This window comes from Vulpes lagopus, chromosome 7 (genome assembly GCF_018345385.1).
Source record: "Vulpes lagopus strain Blue_001 chromosome 7, ASM1834538v1, whole genome shotgun sequence".
Taxonomy (NCBI): domain Eukaryota; kingdom Metazoa; phylum Chordata; class Mammalia; order Carnivora; family Canidae; genus Vulpes; species Vulpes lagopus.
Window position 1 is genome coordinate 90,446,690 of NC_054830.1, and position 16,630 is coordinate 90,463,319.

At 37.7% G+C, this 16,630-nt stretch overlaps 1 pseudogene; it reads left to right on the plus strand.

Annotated features, from left to right (window-relative positions):
• Window positions 1–5,590: 5,590 nt before the first annotated feature.
• Window positions 5,591–6,043, plus strand: LOC121495210 (annotated as a pseudogene).
• The last annotated feature ends 10,587 nt before the right edge of the window (window positions 6,044–16,630 follow it).

Genomic DNA, 16,630 nt, shown 5'->3' on the forward strand with positions numbered 1-16,630 from the left:
AAAAGGACAGGAAGGGAAGGGAGGGCAAATAGGTCTTTTAGACAAGCAAACTTTACCTTAGCTTTGCAATATTATCTAATTCTTTGTAACCTAAATAATACCTGTACCTCAAAGAACTATACTTCTTGGTTGCTGCAGTCAGCAATGAAAACCTATACTGTCCCTCATCAACAGGGTTTGCGTATTTTCCTACAGCTGACCTCTTACACCGTGTATAGCTGAGAATGTTACTTCTTAATACATTGTTACCTCTTTATACTTTATTAATTCTTAGAGAAATATTGTGTTAAAAGGTTACTAAGACCTACATGTTTGTTAAGCTTCTGAGAGATCTTAAACATTTCAAGGCTCAGCTTCATCTAAATAAATTTGGCCCATTATCCTGACATCTTAAAATTCTGCAAATGTGGGCCTCTGGGTGGCTCAGTGGTTGAGCTTCTGCCTTTGGCTCAGGTTGTGATCCTGGGATCCTGGGATTGAGTCCTGCATCCGGCTGCCCGCAAGGAGCCTGCTTCTTCTCCCTCTGCCTATGTTTCTGCCTCTGTCTCTGTGTCTCATGAATAAATAAATAAAATCTTAAAAATAATTCTGCAAAGGTTTAGGTAATTAACTTTTGCTATGATAAGACTGTTACTATTCTGTGGATAGCATTTCTGTGACTTATTGGCATACAGTTTACCAAACTTTAGGGTAATTTAATTTTGCTTGGGACTACACAGGAAAATACTCTTTTGAGAAAGCTCTAAATGTGGATGCAATGCAATATTCTTATTAATTATAATACAACAAACAAAAATAATATAATTTTATTATTTAACTGTAAAGCTCAGAGTTTTAGAATGAGGGCGACTTTAAATACAAGAAGCTCAGGCAGCCCGGGTGGTTCAGCAGTTTAGCGCCGCCTTCAGCCCAGGGCCTGATCCTGGAGACCCGAGATCGAGTCCCACATCAGACTCTCTGCATGGAGCCTGCTTTTCCCTCTGCCTATGTCTCTGCCTCTCTCTCTCTCTCTGTGTCTCTCATGAATAAATAAATAAAATCTTAAAAAAATATACTAGAAGCTCTCCAGAACAGGAACCAAAAACTTTATCAGTAGTCTGTGGATGTCTATGTATTTACTTTTGGGAGTCTAGAACACTTGATGGTCTCATTTATTTGACAGCTTGCTTTGAATTTGGTCATCTGACAACTACCCCCTGAGGTATGAGTTTTACCAATTAGGTATTTTCTGAGCAGAGGATTCCACAGAGAAGTTCAAACCAGTGTAGCCATCTTAGCTTCAGTGTCTGAGAAAAATACTCACTTGCTAGGAGATACAGAAAGTGAAAACTAGCTTGCTGTGGAGAGGCAGATGAAGAAAGGAGAAAAATTAAAATGCTAAAGAAGATAAGATGTAACTGTAACATTAGGAAAGATACTCAGAAGCTTCTGTAAATTATTTGGGTCTTATTTGCTAAGTAATTGCTTATGTGTATAATTGTTCACCTAGTATAAACTCACAAAGCCAATTAAGTGGGCATCTTCACCTCACATTCTTCACATTATGCTTTGTTCTGATTTTACACATCCTTCAAATCAAATACCCTGGAAATGTGTCTAAATAAGTAATTCTAGGTTTTCACACAATAGTTTTGAAGTAGAAGAGACTTACAGTGCAAAGAAAGAGAAACTGAAGAGAAATGTGTTGAATCTGCACGTAAAGGGGGCATTAATGTGAATACTCTATGGGGAAATTAAGGTGTTTGTGAGATTTGGAATGAATAGTAACATGGGGACAAAGAAGAATTAACATTTATTGAAAATCTTGTGGGTTTCAGGCCCTATACTGTGCAGTATGGATACAGGAGAAAACAGACTGGGACCCTGTCCTCCTATAAGTATATTAAGAAAGAGAGACCGGATGCTTGGGTGGCTCAGTGGTTGAGCATCTTCCTTTGGCTCAGGGCGTGATCCCGGGGTCCTGGGATTGAGTCCCGCCTCCGGCTCCTCACAGTAAGCCTGCTTCTCCCTGTGTCTCTGCCTTTCTCTCTCTGTGTCTCTCATGAATAAATAAATAAAATCTTTAAAAAAAAGAAGAAAAGAGCAACTATGGCCAAGTGATTATAAATGTTTAGAGAGTTCCAGAAGGAAAGTACAGGGTGCTAAGGAAATATATACAGAGGATATTTAGCCTCATCTAGGAATTCTGGGTAGTGTCACTAACAAAAGGATAAATACTAATTAGTCAAAGCAATGGAGTTGTGAGGAGCTAGAGGAGCAATGGAGTTGTGTGTCCAGGTAGACATACCCTCTCCGTCCATGAAGGAGAAAGGTAATGAGAAGCATAAATACATAAATAAATGCAAACTGAAAAGAGCTGTAAAGAACCAACAGACTCTTGACTGGAGGACCTATTTGATAAAGTGGTCTGAGAAGATCTCTTTGAAGAAGTGACAGTCCAGATGAAATCTGAAGAATGAGAAAAAAATCAGCTATGGAAAGAACAGGGAGCGAGGTGATTCAGGTGGAGAAGACAAGACGTAGGAAGGCCTAGGGAGAGGACATTTCTTGGTATGTTTAGGGAACAGAAAATAGGTCAGAGTCCCTATACATGGTGTGTTAGAAAGAGAGTAGCTTGAGATAGAACCAAAGAGGAAGGGACCAGATTTGGGAGGATTGGTAGACTCTATATGGTTAAGAGGGTGAGCATTTGGGGAGTTGTGGACAGGTGGTTTGACAGCATGCATGGAGACCTCACAATCACTGAAAGATGAGAAAATGGAGACTGAAGAATTAAGTAGGTTTCTAAATGTTTTTGCACAATGGTAAGCAACAGGGCCACCTTTTGAACTTCAACTTATTTAATCCCAAAGCTCACGATCATTGGGGAGGTATGTGTGAGCGAATCGTTTAGACTAATAATTGGCAAGGAAGTGCCCTGAGAGAAACATATTCAAAAGGACTTTTGGATTTTTCAAAATCCCCACCCCCTAGAGAAGGACCCCATGAATAGACATGCTTAGATGTTTTCGAACTGACTGTACCCAGATCAAATGCTAAAGGAAGAACAAACTCTATAAAAAAAAAATCTAAAAACCCTCTACAAAGTCCATGCACAGATGATCTTTCTAAGGTCTCTTTATTTAAATATGTGAAGGCAAGAAGGACATTTTTTTGGACTGTGCAAGGTTCTCATATTTTATAAATGCAAATGAAGTAGATTCTTCCCTCCTTTCTTACTTCTTTGTAGTCCATTTGTCACTTGTTTCCTTTTCTATTTTAATGTTGTGTCTTGGCTTTTGGAGTCCTCTAAAATTATGTTGTGTCCTTTATTGATGGTGACAGTCAAGTACACAGTGAGCTGGCACCTGCTTCCCAATTTCCCATCTCTATTGGCACAAAAAGGTGTCTTCCACTGAGGAACGTTAGACTAGTTATCTGGCGGGGAGTGGGGTCATGGCCAATGAACAGCTCACCAAGGTATACTTTTTATCCCTCACTCCAAGGTGGTTTTGACAATGTTCTCAGCTGCCTTCTTGAAGAATCCTTCTGCTTAAGAAAATTCCACTGACCATCTTCTGGAATCTTTGAAGAAGGAAGAACGAATAAAATCATTTGACAGGAGCAAAGAGTTTGAACTAAAAACACAGCCTAATCATTGTGGTGAACACCGTCTGTTCACTGGTGATCTGGGCAAGTGAGGGAGTCCTGGAGACCTGACAGCTGGCTGGCAGATTTCTGAATGAGTGAGGAAATTTTCCAGTTCATCTGGGTAGAATTTAGTCCGACATTACAACATTAGGCTACCCATCTGCAGCCTGCAATTGGTATAGACAAGAGAATCACTATTACTTTGTGGAGACAAGCCACAAATCTGGAAGGAGGCAGACTGGCATGCCTGTTTGGGGTTGGCAGGGCTGAGGTTTAGTCTATTGTTGCAGGCCTGCTTGCCAAAGGAGAGCGAGAGTCCGATGGCATTAGGCGCTCGTCACACACAATGTCTTAGAATGGACAGAATGTGGGGAATGAACTGAGAAACTCTGACTTTATGAAGGCGGCTGTTCACACTGGCGTGCTTGCTGTTTGAGCCCTTCCTAATGGGCTGGTGCCTTTTCACTCCAAAGGCCATTCATTACTGGAGTTGGATGGCTCTGTTTGGATGCTGATATCAGTTTATGGGTTATTATATCCATTTGCAAATCATGACTCAAAAGAGGAAACTCTGGGATGCGAAACGCTCCATATGCCCATAAATCACAAATTGAATCAAAGTCGGCAACATGAAAGTGATTGTGTTGGGAGTTTGAAAGCCTCAGTCAGCCAACCTTTATTGAACCTTTGATATTGTAGGCTACAATACTTGAGGGACCGCAAAGGAAATAAAGAATATGGAAGAGTGTGTGCAGAAAGGAACTTCGAGGTCATGTGGTCCGGTCCAAATGGCCATCTCAAATAGAGGCTGGTTCTTTGCCATTGGACTTGTTTTCTAAATGGGAGGATAACTTAAAAAAAAAAAAGACCTTTGTGTTGGCCCAAATAGAGAAAATAGAATGTGGCCCTCACCCCCCCCTTTTTTTTACATTTCAGTGATGCTGATTGGTTGAGTCTAAAATCATTATACTCTTAGTAATAATAGAGAAAAATAATGAGCTCTTACCAAGTGTCAGTTACTATATAAACATTGTGTCATGAATCCTCACAAAACTCTGAGGTAAACATTAACATTAGTTTCCATTAAAATATGTGAGGGTTTTGAGGTACACCTAGATTTTGTGACTTGCCCAGCATCAGAGAGGAGAGCAGTGGACAGAGCCAGGACATGAACCAGGTGAAGAGCCCCAGTTTATCTCTACACGAGAGGGGAAAGTAGATGTTGAGTCATAAAAAGGAGATAAATACCTTTTCCAGTGCTTTTGAGTTGTGTAAGCTGGGATAAAAAGCTTTTCCAGTGCTTTTGAGTTGTGTTAAGTTGTGTAAGTTTGACTCTGAGTCTCAGTTTACTCATTTTAAATGGCAAAATAGTGGCCTCTAAACACACATAGAGGTTGGATGAATATACAAAATAATGTGTGTAAACTTGTTTAAAAATTCAAAGGCATTACTAACACGACCTTTCATTTAGGCAACACACATTAGGTGAGTGCTTCCATTGTGGTCAGCACTTCGCTAGTGCAGTGTTAGAATAATGAGATGTGGTGGCCACAGAGAACTCAGTGTGGGAAGAGGTGAGCACATGATTGCATTGTGGTAATTGCTCTGGCATCAGGAGGAGAAACTAGAACACTGTCTGGAGAGGTTGAAGATGACTTTATAGAAGAAGTCTTAGTGTTTTGACAGATGGAGAAGTAGGCTTATGCCTGGCCAAGAAAACATCATAATGAGAAGGAGAGATAAGAGCAACATAATGTTAGCATAAAAGTGACAGTTAAAGAAAAAAATATATTTAATTGAAGTATAGTTAACATACAGCGTTATATGAGTTTCAGGTATACAACATAATGATTCAACTAAAATATATTTTTAAATAAGCCTTTTATTTTAGATTTGCAGAAAAACTGAAAATAATATAGAGAGGCTATCGCATGCTGGTGCAGTGAGAGGAGCTGCCGTCATGCCTGCCCACCAATGGAGGGTCATGGGGAACTGCGCAGGCTTCCTGGTCAGGAGGAACAAGCAGACATACAGCACTGAGCCCAGTCACCCGAAGGCTCACAACTCCTTCTGCAACAATGGGCTGATTCACTGCAAAACTGTGGGTATGGAGCTGCGGGCGGGGGGTGGGGGGGACAAAGATGTAGTGGTAGTCACGAAGCAAGAGCCTACCACCTCCTACATGCAGACCACCATTAACAAGGATGCTGGGGCTGCCCTCGGCAACATCTAGCACCTGATCCACAAGAACATTTACAGCCCAGATCTCTTCATGGCTACAATTTGCAGAGCCAGTGCCATCCTGTGCAGCCAGAAGCTTGTGATGGTGAAGAGGAAGGAGGCCCTACCCCACCAAGAGCTCCTGAGCACCTGCCCTCCCACCTCCAAAGCTGTAAAGATATCAACCACCTAAAAAAATAGTGCAGAGAGATTCCATATTATACCCCATATCCAGATTCCTTTGTTATTAATATCTTAACATTACAATGATAAAGTTGTCACAATTAATGAAGCAGTATTGACACCTTATTAACTAAAGTCAATACTTTATTCCAGTTTCCATAATTTTGAACTAATGTCTTTTCTGTTCTGGGAACCAATCCAGGATATTACTTTGCATTTAGACATAATGTTTCCTTAGGTACTTTTTTGACTGTTACAGTGTTGTTTTTCTTTGTTTTCGATGATGTTAAAGCTTTCCAGGTGTACTTGTTAGGTAGAAGGTCCCTTGTGTAGAATTGGTCTGTTTTCTTCAGTAGATGTTTTGATGATATGTCTATCACTTTTTTTTTTTTGGTCTATCACTTTTGATACTAACCTTTATCACATGGCTTAGGCAATGTTTGCCAGGTTTCTCTACTATACTGTTACTCTTTTCCCCCTCTTTCCTTCTTGTTTTGGAAGAACGTGACCATGCACAGCCCTGTTCAAAGAATAGGGAGTTGAATTCTACCTCCTCGAGAGTGAAGTAGCTACATAAATAATTTGCAATCTTCTGCATGAGCAATTTATTATCAGTATTTATTTATTTATTTATTTATTTATTTATCCAACTATTTCTATATATTAGTATGGACCCATGGATATTTATTTTATACTTTATATTATAATCCAATATTCATTAATTTTGTTGCTTAAACTATTCCAGCCTTGGCCATTGGGAGCATCTTCAGTTGGTTCCTGTGTCCCTCTGACTTATTCCTTTCATTATCATGCCCCCGCCCTTGCTTTCTGGCACACTGTTTCAGGTTCATCCTGTATATTTTGTCTATTTTTTACTTTCTACCATCTGTATCAATACTGAGCTAAACATGAATTCATACTCACATACCCAATTTTGGTGCCATTTTACCATGAATCATTCAAGAGTTCTCTTGTAGATTCTTTGGGATTTTAGACATAGCAATTATGTCAAATAATAGTTTCGTTTCTTCCTTTCCAACATGTATAGCTTTTATATACTTTTCTTGTTATATTGTACTAGCTAGGGCTTTCATTAGGTATTGAATAGGAATGATGAGAGAAGACATTCTTGACTTATTCCTTTTCTTTAGGGAGGAAGCAACCAGCTTCTTTCCATTAAAAATAGTGTGGAATGTAGGTTTTTGTTAGTTGTTCTTTGTCAAGGTGAGAACGTTCTCTTCTGTTCTGATTTTCTAACAGTTTTTTTTAAATCATAAAAAAGTGTTAGATTTTGTCAAATGCCTTTTGAGTGTTGATTGATAATATCATATGATTTTTCTTTAGCTTGTTGATGTGATGGATTACACTAACTGATTTTTGAATGTTGAATCCTTCTTGCATTCATGGAATGAATTTCACTTGTTTGTAGTGTTTAGCTCTTTTTAAACATTAGCAAATTGAATCCAATAATATTTAATTAAGGGGGGTTGGGGGGATCCCTGGGTGGCGCAGCGGTTTGGCACCTGCCTTTGGCCCAGGGCGCGATCCTGGAGACCCGGGATCGAGTCCTGCATTGGGCTCCCTGCATGGATCCTGCTTCTCCCTCTGCTTGTGTCCCTGCCTCTCTCTCTCTCTCTATGTCTATCATGAATAAATACATAAAATATTTAAAAAATATATTTAATGAAGGATTTTGTGTCTATGTTTATGTGAATTATCCTCTATAGTTTTTTGGGGTAATGTTTTTATCTGATTTTCTCAATAGGGCAGTATTGGCCTTATAGAATGAGTTAGGAAGCCTTCCCTCTGCTTTTATTTTCTGAAACAGATTATGAAGAATCAGTATATTTCTTCCTCAAAAGTCTGTAGAATTCACCAGTAAAACCACTTGAGCTTGGTACTTTTCTTTTTGGAAAGTTTATTAATTATTGAGACAATTTCTTTAATAGGGTTTTTTCAAGTTATCTATTTCTACACACATGAGTTTTAGTAGTTTGTATCTTTCAAGAAATTGGTCCATTTCACCTAAGTTATCCAATTTGTGGCACAAAGTTGTTCACAATATTCCTTTATTATCCTTTTAATGTACTTGAGATCAAGAGTAATGAAAACTCTTTTCTTTCTGATATTGTTAATTTGTGTCTTATCTTTTTTCTCAGTCATCATTAAAAAAATAGCTTTTCTTTATTGTTTGCCTGTTTTGAATTTCATTGATTTCTGCTCTAATTTTTATTGTTTTTTTTTTGCTTGCTTTATGCTTAAGTTACTCTGATTTCCTAAAAAGGAAGATTATATTGTTGATTTTGTACCTTTATTCTATCCTGTGTATTTCATAGTATGAATTTCTCTTAAGCACTGCTTTTGCTACATGCCACATATTTTGATAAATTATATTTTTATTTTTATTTTCATCTAGGTCAAATATTTAAACATTTCTCCCAAGAATTCTTTGACCCATGTATTATCGAGAAGTCTGTTGTTTAATTTCCAAATATTTTGGGATTTTCCTGCTATCTTTCTATTGTTAATTTCTAGTTTAAATCCACGATGGGGGATCCCTGGGTGGCTCAGCGGTTTAGCGCCTGCCTTTGGCCCAGGGCCTGATCCTGGAGACCTGGGATCGAGTCCTGTGTCGGGTTCCAGCATGGAGCCTGCTTCCTCTGCCTCTCTCTCTCTCGTTCTCTCTATTATGAATAAATAAATAAATCTTTAAAAAAATCCACGATGGTCTGATATTATATTTTGTATGGTTTCTATGCTTTTTTTTGTTGAGTGCGTTATGGCCCAGAATGTGGTCTACACTTGTGGATATGAGCTGGAGAAGGATGTGTGTTCTGTTGTTGTTGTATGGAGTACTCCATAAATGTCAATTAGAGCAAGCCAAATGATAGTGACGTTGAGGTCAACTATATGCTTACTGATACTCTGCCTGCTTGATCTCGATCATACTTTTACTGAAAAAAGTATATTGAAGTCTCTGACTATAGTTGTGGATTTGTCTATTTCTCCTTGCAGTTCTATTGATTTTTGCCTTATATGTTTTGATGCTTTCTTGTTAGATGCATATACATTTAGGATTGTTATGTCTTCTTAGAGAATTGAAGACTTTATCATTATGTAATGCTTTTCTTTATCCCTGATAACCTTTTTTTTTCTGAATGTAGATTTGTCAGAAATTAGTATACCTACTTCAACTTTTTTGAATTAGTTTTGGCATGGTATATCCTTTTCAATCTTTTTACTTCTAACTTATCTCTGTCTTTGTATTTAATGTAGGTTTCTTGTAAACAACAAAGTTGGGTTTTGTGTTGTCTATCCACTTTGACAATCTTGGTTTTTAATTGGTATATTTAGATAATTCGCATTGAAGGTGATTATTGATATAGTTGCATTAATATCTACTGTGTATCTGTCTTCTATTCATTACCCTTATCATTTTTTTTTCCTTTTTTCCCTCTTATCTCTGATCCTAACTGAGCAATTTTAATGATTCCACTCTACCTCCTCTCAACATTGCAATTATTTCTTTTTAAATTGTTTGTTACCCTAGGGTTTACATTTACATTTTTAACAATCTAAGTCCATGTTCAAATGACACTACAGTGTTTCACATGTAGTATAGGTACTTTATAACAGAGTCTTCCCAATTCCTCCCTTGTGATATTGTTGTTGTCATTTATTTCACTTAGTTGTGTGTTATAGTCATCTAATACATTGTTACTATTATGACTTTGTACAGTTATTTTTAGATCAATTAATAATAAGAAATGTAAAATTATTTATTTCTTCTTCATTCTATATTTCTGAGCTGTATCTTTTTTTTTTTTTTTTTGCATGAAAACTCTTTTTTTGGGTTTCAGGACAAATCTGTCAATACTGAATTCCTTCAACTTTTGGTTGTCTGAGAAATTCTTTATTTCTCATTCCCTTTTGTAAAGAATAATTTTACTTGCTATAGAATTCTATGTTGGTGATATTTTTCTTCAACATTTTAAATATTTCACTGCATTCTTCATTGTATAATTTCTGATGAGAAGTCCACTGTCTTTCTTATACTCGGCCCTCTATTGGTAAGTTGTTACTCTTTTCCTCTGTCGTCTTTCAAGATTTTCTAAATGTCTTTAGTTTTCTGCGGTTTTAATATGATATGCCTAGGGATGTCTGTATGTGCTATCGTGTGTGCGTGTGCATTGGGGGTGGGGACATGGTTTGCAGTTATTTTTCTTTGTGTTTGTCAAGCTTCCTGAACCTGTGGTTTGGAATCTGTCATCAGTTTTGAAAAGTACTTGGAAAGTTCTCCATTTTTTTTTTCCTTCTTGTTCTAATTTTCCAACTATGTATATCTTACACTCTTTGAAATTATCCCTGCAGTGTTCATTGTTTTTTAAATTCTTCTTTCTCTTGCATTTCAGTTTGTAATTTCTTTTGACTTATTTACAAAATCACTGATTCTTTCCTTGATCGTGTCAAATCTATGGATAAGCTTATCAAGTGCATTTCTTTATTTCTGTTATCCTTTTTAAAAATTTCTAGTATTCCTTTTTGGTTCTTTTTTGGTTTTTCCTCCTTTCGCTTATATTATCCATGTATTCTTGCATGTTACCTACTTTTTCCACTATTAACATATGAATCAGAGTTATTTTAAATTCCTTTTCTGATAGTCCCCAAATTTGTGCCATATATAGTTCTGATTCTGATGATTATTTTATCTCTTCAGATTTTTTTTCCTCTTGCATTTCTTAATTTGTTGTTAAAAGCCAGATGTATTTTATCAGGTAATAGGAATTAAAGTATAAAGGTATTTAGTATCAGGATTTATGTAAGCTGGCTAGGAGTTTGGTTGGTTTTAATATTTGCTTTAGCTATAGGTGCTGGAGGTTTCAAATCTCTCTAGAGTCTGTGTTTTTGTCTCCCTGTTTGACCTTGAACTTCCCCTAAGTACTTTTCCTTACAGAGTTTGTGCCGTTACTTTTTCAGCTGCAGTCCATAATTACTATGCAGTCTTGGTGTGGTGATATATTACAGGGAGGGGGAACATTCTATAATCCTTTGATTAAATCTCTGTTTTATACAGCCTGTGTCTTGGGGCTGTAACTTTTGTGTCTTTCCCATGGCATAGCTTTCCTCCCAAGCCCCTACCTTCTACTTCTTTGCCTACCTACAGAGTTCTCAATCTAATCCTTGAGACCTGGACTGCTATTTGCTGCTTTTATCTTCTTACTAAGACTGGAAGCCTAGAGGAGGCTGCAGTGGGAGGAATGCTCTCCCCTAATAGGGAAAAAGTTCTGAAAAACACTTTTCCCCTGGAAGTGGGCCTTTATTTTGGATAAATATGTGTCCATAATTCATAGAAATTACTCTTTCCATTCCCTTGCCAGAGCCCTTGAGGGGACCTTTCTCAGATCTTCACCATGAGAACCTGGTGAATTTCTTGGTGGTAAAGTCCATGAAAGTGTGTCCGCCAACCTCCAAAACTGCAGCCTTCAGGAATTTTTCACTCTCTAGCTAGCCCTCACTCAGCCTCCAACAGCTCATCAAAATTACTATTTAACTATTATTGCCATTTAAATATTCCCACCAGTTTATGGCTCCAATGGGCTTTTGCTCAGATAAGATCTTAGTCATGTTTGGCTCAACCTATTTCTCCACCTTTCCACATTGCAGCTTGCCCTGCAACCTCACTTCTCCGATGGCTCTAAGAAAAGTAATGTTCAGGTTTTTCCAGGTTTTATTATAAGGACAGGAATGATGTGAAGAGTTAAGCTCTTCACTCTGTTGAGAGTTGAAATGGGAGTCCAGGGAGATAATTTCATGTCACTGGAACATAGGAAATATAAAGAAGGTAAGGAAAGCAAGGCTGGAAAAATAGGTGTGGTTTCACTTCCCAAAGCCTTTTGTGCCAGGCTGAGTTTGGACTGTTTGCTGTAGGCCAGAAGTAGGAAGCCATGGGAGAGTTTTAGCTGGGCAGTGACATAGCTGAGGGCTTCCACTGGTGGCATCATAGGAGCGCCCGTCCTGGGTACTGGAGGTTGGGAACAGACATGATCTGGTCAGACTGAGGCATTGCATCACACATTCTTTTCCCATTTGGATATCTGGAGTGGATTTAATGCTATTGTTCTGTTGTTATTTCAACAGGGCCCATGTCATTGTTTACTTTAATTGAACTAGAAAGAAAGCCTTTTATGTTGTCTTGTTCCACACTGCCTTCCCAATGAACTGGGCATAGCACATACTTAAATAGCAATTGAACTGAGTGAACTGAATCATTCAGGAGTTTTAATGCAATTTCAGCCCAAGCTATCTCCGGCAGCAATGTTAGTGGAAATACAGGTTAGAGGTGAATTTATGTATTATTTTCTATAAGCCTGACAAAGTCATGTTAATTTTACACTTATGGATAAAAAGGAGGCAAAAAGAGATAGTCCCTGTCCTGCTGCCTTTCTCAGTGATTATTATGTGCAAAGCTATAAAAAGAACAATTTATAGCACTATATATTTATTTATTTATTTATTGTAAGATTTTATTTATTCATTCATGAGAGACACACAAAGAGAGGCAGAGACAGAGGCAGAGGGAGAAGCAGGTTCCACGCAGGAAGCCTGACACAGGGCTCGATCCTGGGACTCCAGGATCACGCCCTGAGCCAACTGCTGAGCCATCCAGACATCCTATACTATATATATTTATATTGTTAGAGTAACACATGTGTTTTGGTGCACATGAGTCAATAGTTGTGAGGTAGTGGGACATTCTCTCAGCAAAGCTCAGGAAATCATTGTATCAAATGCAGGTGGACTTTATTCAACAGGCAATAAACTTGCATCATCAATGAGTCAGATAACTGGGTAAGGCACCATGGACAAAATGTGAATACTTGCCTTTAATGATTGAAAACCTAGTGGATTAGGCAGGCAGACAGTTATCTATAATATCAATCAGATTGTGAAAAATGAGCAAATAATAATAAGATGATAAAATCAAGGGAAATATTTGTTTTTCGGCTTTTATTATGTAGTCAAGACCTATGCTTAGCATTTTGTATATATGGTCACAGTTCATTTTTACAGGGACCCTGATATGTTAATATTATTATACCCACTTCATAGATGAGAAATATGAGACTCAGAGATCTTAAGTGTTTTGCCGAAGGTCACAGCGAGCAGAGGAATCAGGAATGGAAATGAGCTCTTTCTGGCTCTAAAGCTTTCACTTCCATCTGTTCACTCTACATTAAGGTATAAGAACACAGAAAGTGTGATTTAATTCTATCTGGATGAGTCAAGAAAAGCTTCACAGATAAGGTGGCATTTAAACTAGACTCTGACAGGAGTTGGATACTGCCAGGATGAAAATGAGGCAAGGAGCATATATAACAGAAGAAAGAGCAAGAGCAAAGGTATGGAAGGGCTCAGGGCTGGGGAAACCTGTAGTATAGCAGGAGTATGGCACACGGATGGGATCTGTGGGTAAGGAAGGTGAAGGGCACTTGTTTCCATATGAGGGCATGAATTCTGAGCCACGAAGGGATTTTGGAACAGAAGCGTTAGTGACCTGATCAAATCTGAGTTTTAGCAAGGTTACGCCGGAGGCATGTGAAAAGATGAAGTGCAGGGAAGCGAGCCTGCAGGCAGGGAGATCGTTTTGAAAGTTGTTATGAAATATAGGAAAAAGGACTTAAAGACCCAATTCTTAATACTAAGTTAAAAAGATTTATACAGAGGATCGGAATATTTTAAGTTCCTTTACAAGAGAAAACTTTGATTCCCCCAAGATTTCTAGACATTTGATCTTGACGGTTGTCTTCAGACTCCTATTATTGCTTTCCTTAAACAACATTGGAGCTCAGGAATCTGAACTTGAAAGTTAAAACATGCCTGCTAATCATATCTTTTACACCTGTTTTTGTGAAAACTTAAATGGATTATAGTCACCTAAAATGTGTTTAGAAAGAGTAGTTGATAAAGCCCATTTCGGTGGCAGAAGGAAGTCCAAACAATTCTCTTATGTTTAACTCGTGTCTTTGAAGTTCTTTACAAAGCATGGACACGTTTCTTTGTTAGTGATTAAGCTAGAAAGGGTCTGAAAATAAAATGTAGCCTGGAACTGGGGTGAAAAGTTTGGGAGAAATTCAGACACTCACTAATATGTATCTCTGGAATATTCCACAGAGCTGGCCATAAGGGGCCTCTTCATTTCTGGAGAGGGCAGTCATGGAACAGGGTAGTGGGCAGAGTCTTAGAAAAAGGATACACTGATTCTGTGTCACAGGAGAGGACAGAGCCCTCAGCCAAGACCTCTTTTAATTGGCAACTGGTATGCTTGGGATTGGAGCAGTCTCTCATCAAGTGAAGGCAGACCATCAGAGATGGGCCATCTGCTCTCTTTCCTCAGCAATGGCCCTTGTTCAGTTCTTACCTTTAGAGCTTGTTTCTCTTGATGAGATAAACAATATGTTTGAAGCACCAGAGATGCTGTGCTGCTTAGCAGAGAAATGATGTTTTATGAAGTGTCATCCTGTGCAGCCATCTGCAGAGACTCACATTTGACCATCCTTGGGGACTATTCCATTTATCCCAGGGTTCTGATTCCATCCATTGAAAACTGTCAGGTTTTTTGTTTTGTTTGTTTGTGTGGGTTTTTTGTTTTGTTTGTTTTGGTTTGGTTTGGTTTGGTTTAAAGATGAACATACGCCATTGCACCATTTTCTTTTTGGATGGAGAAAGGTTTTTCCATTCGTATATATAGTGATGTAAAGATAAAAGAGTTACTAGAGATGAATTTGTTTAATGGGAATACATTGTAAAAAATAATCATGCTTCACACGCTAACAAGAGTTACTTGTAAAGCTATTTCCTGCCTCCTATAAACTAATTATCCAGAACTAAAAACTACCCCACCTTAAGATTAGCTAGAAATTGAGTCAGGATACATAAATACATCATAAGAAGAATTATATTTATATTAGTCATTAGTACATAATTTAAAATATTTTAAAATTTCAATTTAGGCAAAATAATGGGATGAGTGTGTCAGTACTTAGCACTGACAATAACTACATCATATCACTTAAATCCACCTCTTTATATATATATATATTTATCTATTTTCTCACATAGCCATAATATCATTAATATACCTAAGTTAATGATAATTCCATGATAGAATACTCAGACCATGTTAAAATTTCTTCAGTGGTATAAAAATCTGTTTTTAGAGTTGATTTTCTTACATAAGGTCCACTCATTGCATATGGTCCCTACGTCTCTTAAGCATCTTTTTAAATATTTAGTCTAGAATAGTGCTTCCTTCCTTTTCTTTCTCACATACTGATGACTTGCAGAAATTGGCCCAATTGTCCTGTATCATCTCCTATATGCTGGACTTGCTTCTTGTGGTATAATTTTAGTTGTTCCCTCATGCTCTATATTAGTAAAGAATAGACTTCATCTAAGGCTTGATTAGAGCACAGTAAATTTTTTGTCTAAACTTCATAGACATGCATTTGAGTCACACTTGGAGACATATAGTGTCTGGCTCTCTCATGTTTGGCAATGGTGAATGATTATTGACCACTTAAGCTTTTCTACTAGTGTACATTCATGACAATTGTTTAGAAAATGTTTTTCATTAGACTTTGCAAAATGAGGAATTTCTCTCTTTTTTTAAAAGATTTTATTTATCTATTGGAGAGAGAGAAAGAGAAAGAACATCAGCAGGATGAAGGGCAGAGGGAGAAGTAGGCTAGCTGCTGAGTAGGGAGCCCAAGGTGGGGCTCGATCCTGAGACTCGAGATCACCAGAGCCGAAGACAGATGCTTAACTAGCTGAGCCACCCAGGTACCCCATGAATCTCTAATTCTAACATTCCTCATGCATTTATTAGCTACAATTTTTCAGTACAGGAAAACTGCCACTCATTGGCTAGGTCAAAAAGGGTATGATCTATGGTAGACTTCAGTTCAACCTTTCCCCAAGAACTCCCCTTTCTTTTAGCAGGGAATGGGAATCAGAGGTTGCATTCTGGATTCTTGGGGTGCTCATTGCTCTTGACTTGCCACTGCTTCCAGACACAAAATAGGCAGAACTAGTTAATTTGTATTTTTAAACAAGAAAGAGAAAATAATTTTACATTAATATTTCTAATCAATTTTAAGATGTAGGATTTTTTACTTCCTGAACTTTTTTTCCCATAAGCCCCCAAATCCTTTTTCCCACTGACATTAACACAATTACTCGCTCACTTTATCCTACAATATACCGGTAATAGTTTAAAAATAGAAATGCTAATGTTAGTACTAAAATTAAGTCTACAGAATATAGTTTAAGATTTGTTTCCCTAATTATGAATGAGAAATGAGCATTACACACACACACACACACACACACACACACCAGATGCACCTTCATTTCTTTTTTTTAATGCTCTCTCCTCCTGTCTTTTGCCAATTTTTGTATTAGGAATTTGATGATTTTCCTCTCAATTAGGGGGAGTGTTTTAGTGGGGATATCAAAATCCTGTGCTGTAAGTTGCAAACATTTTTCTCAGTTTAGCATTTATTTACTTATTTTTTGAAGTTGAACATAACCTCAAGAT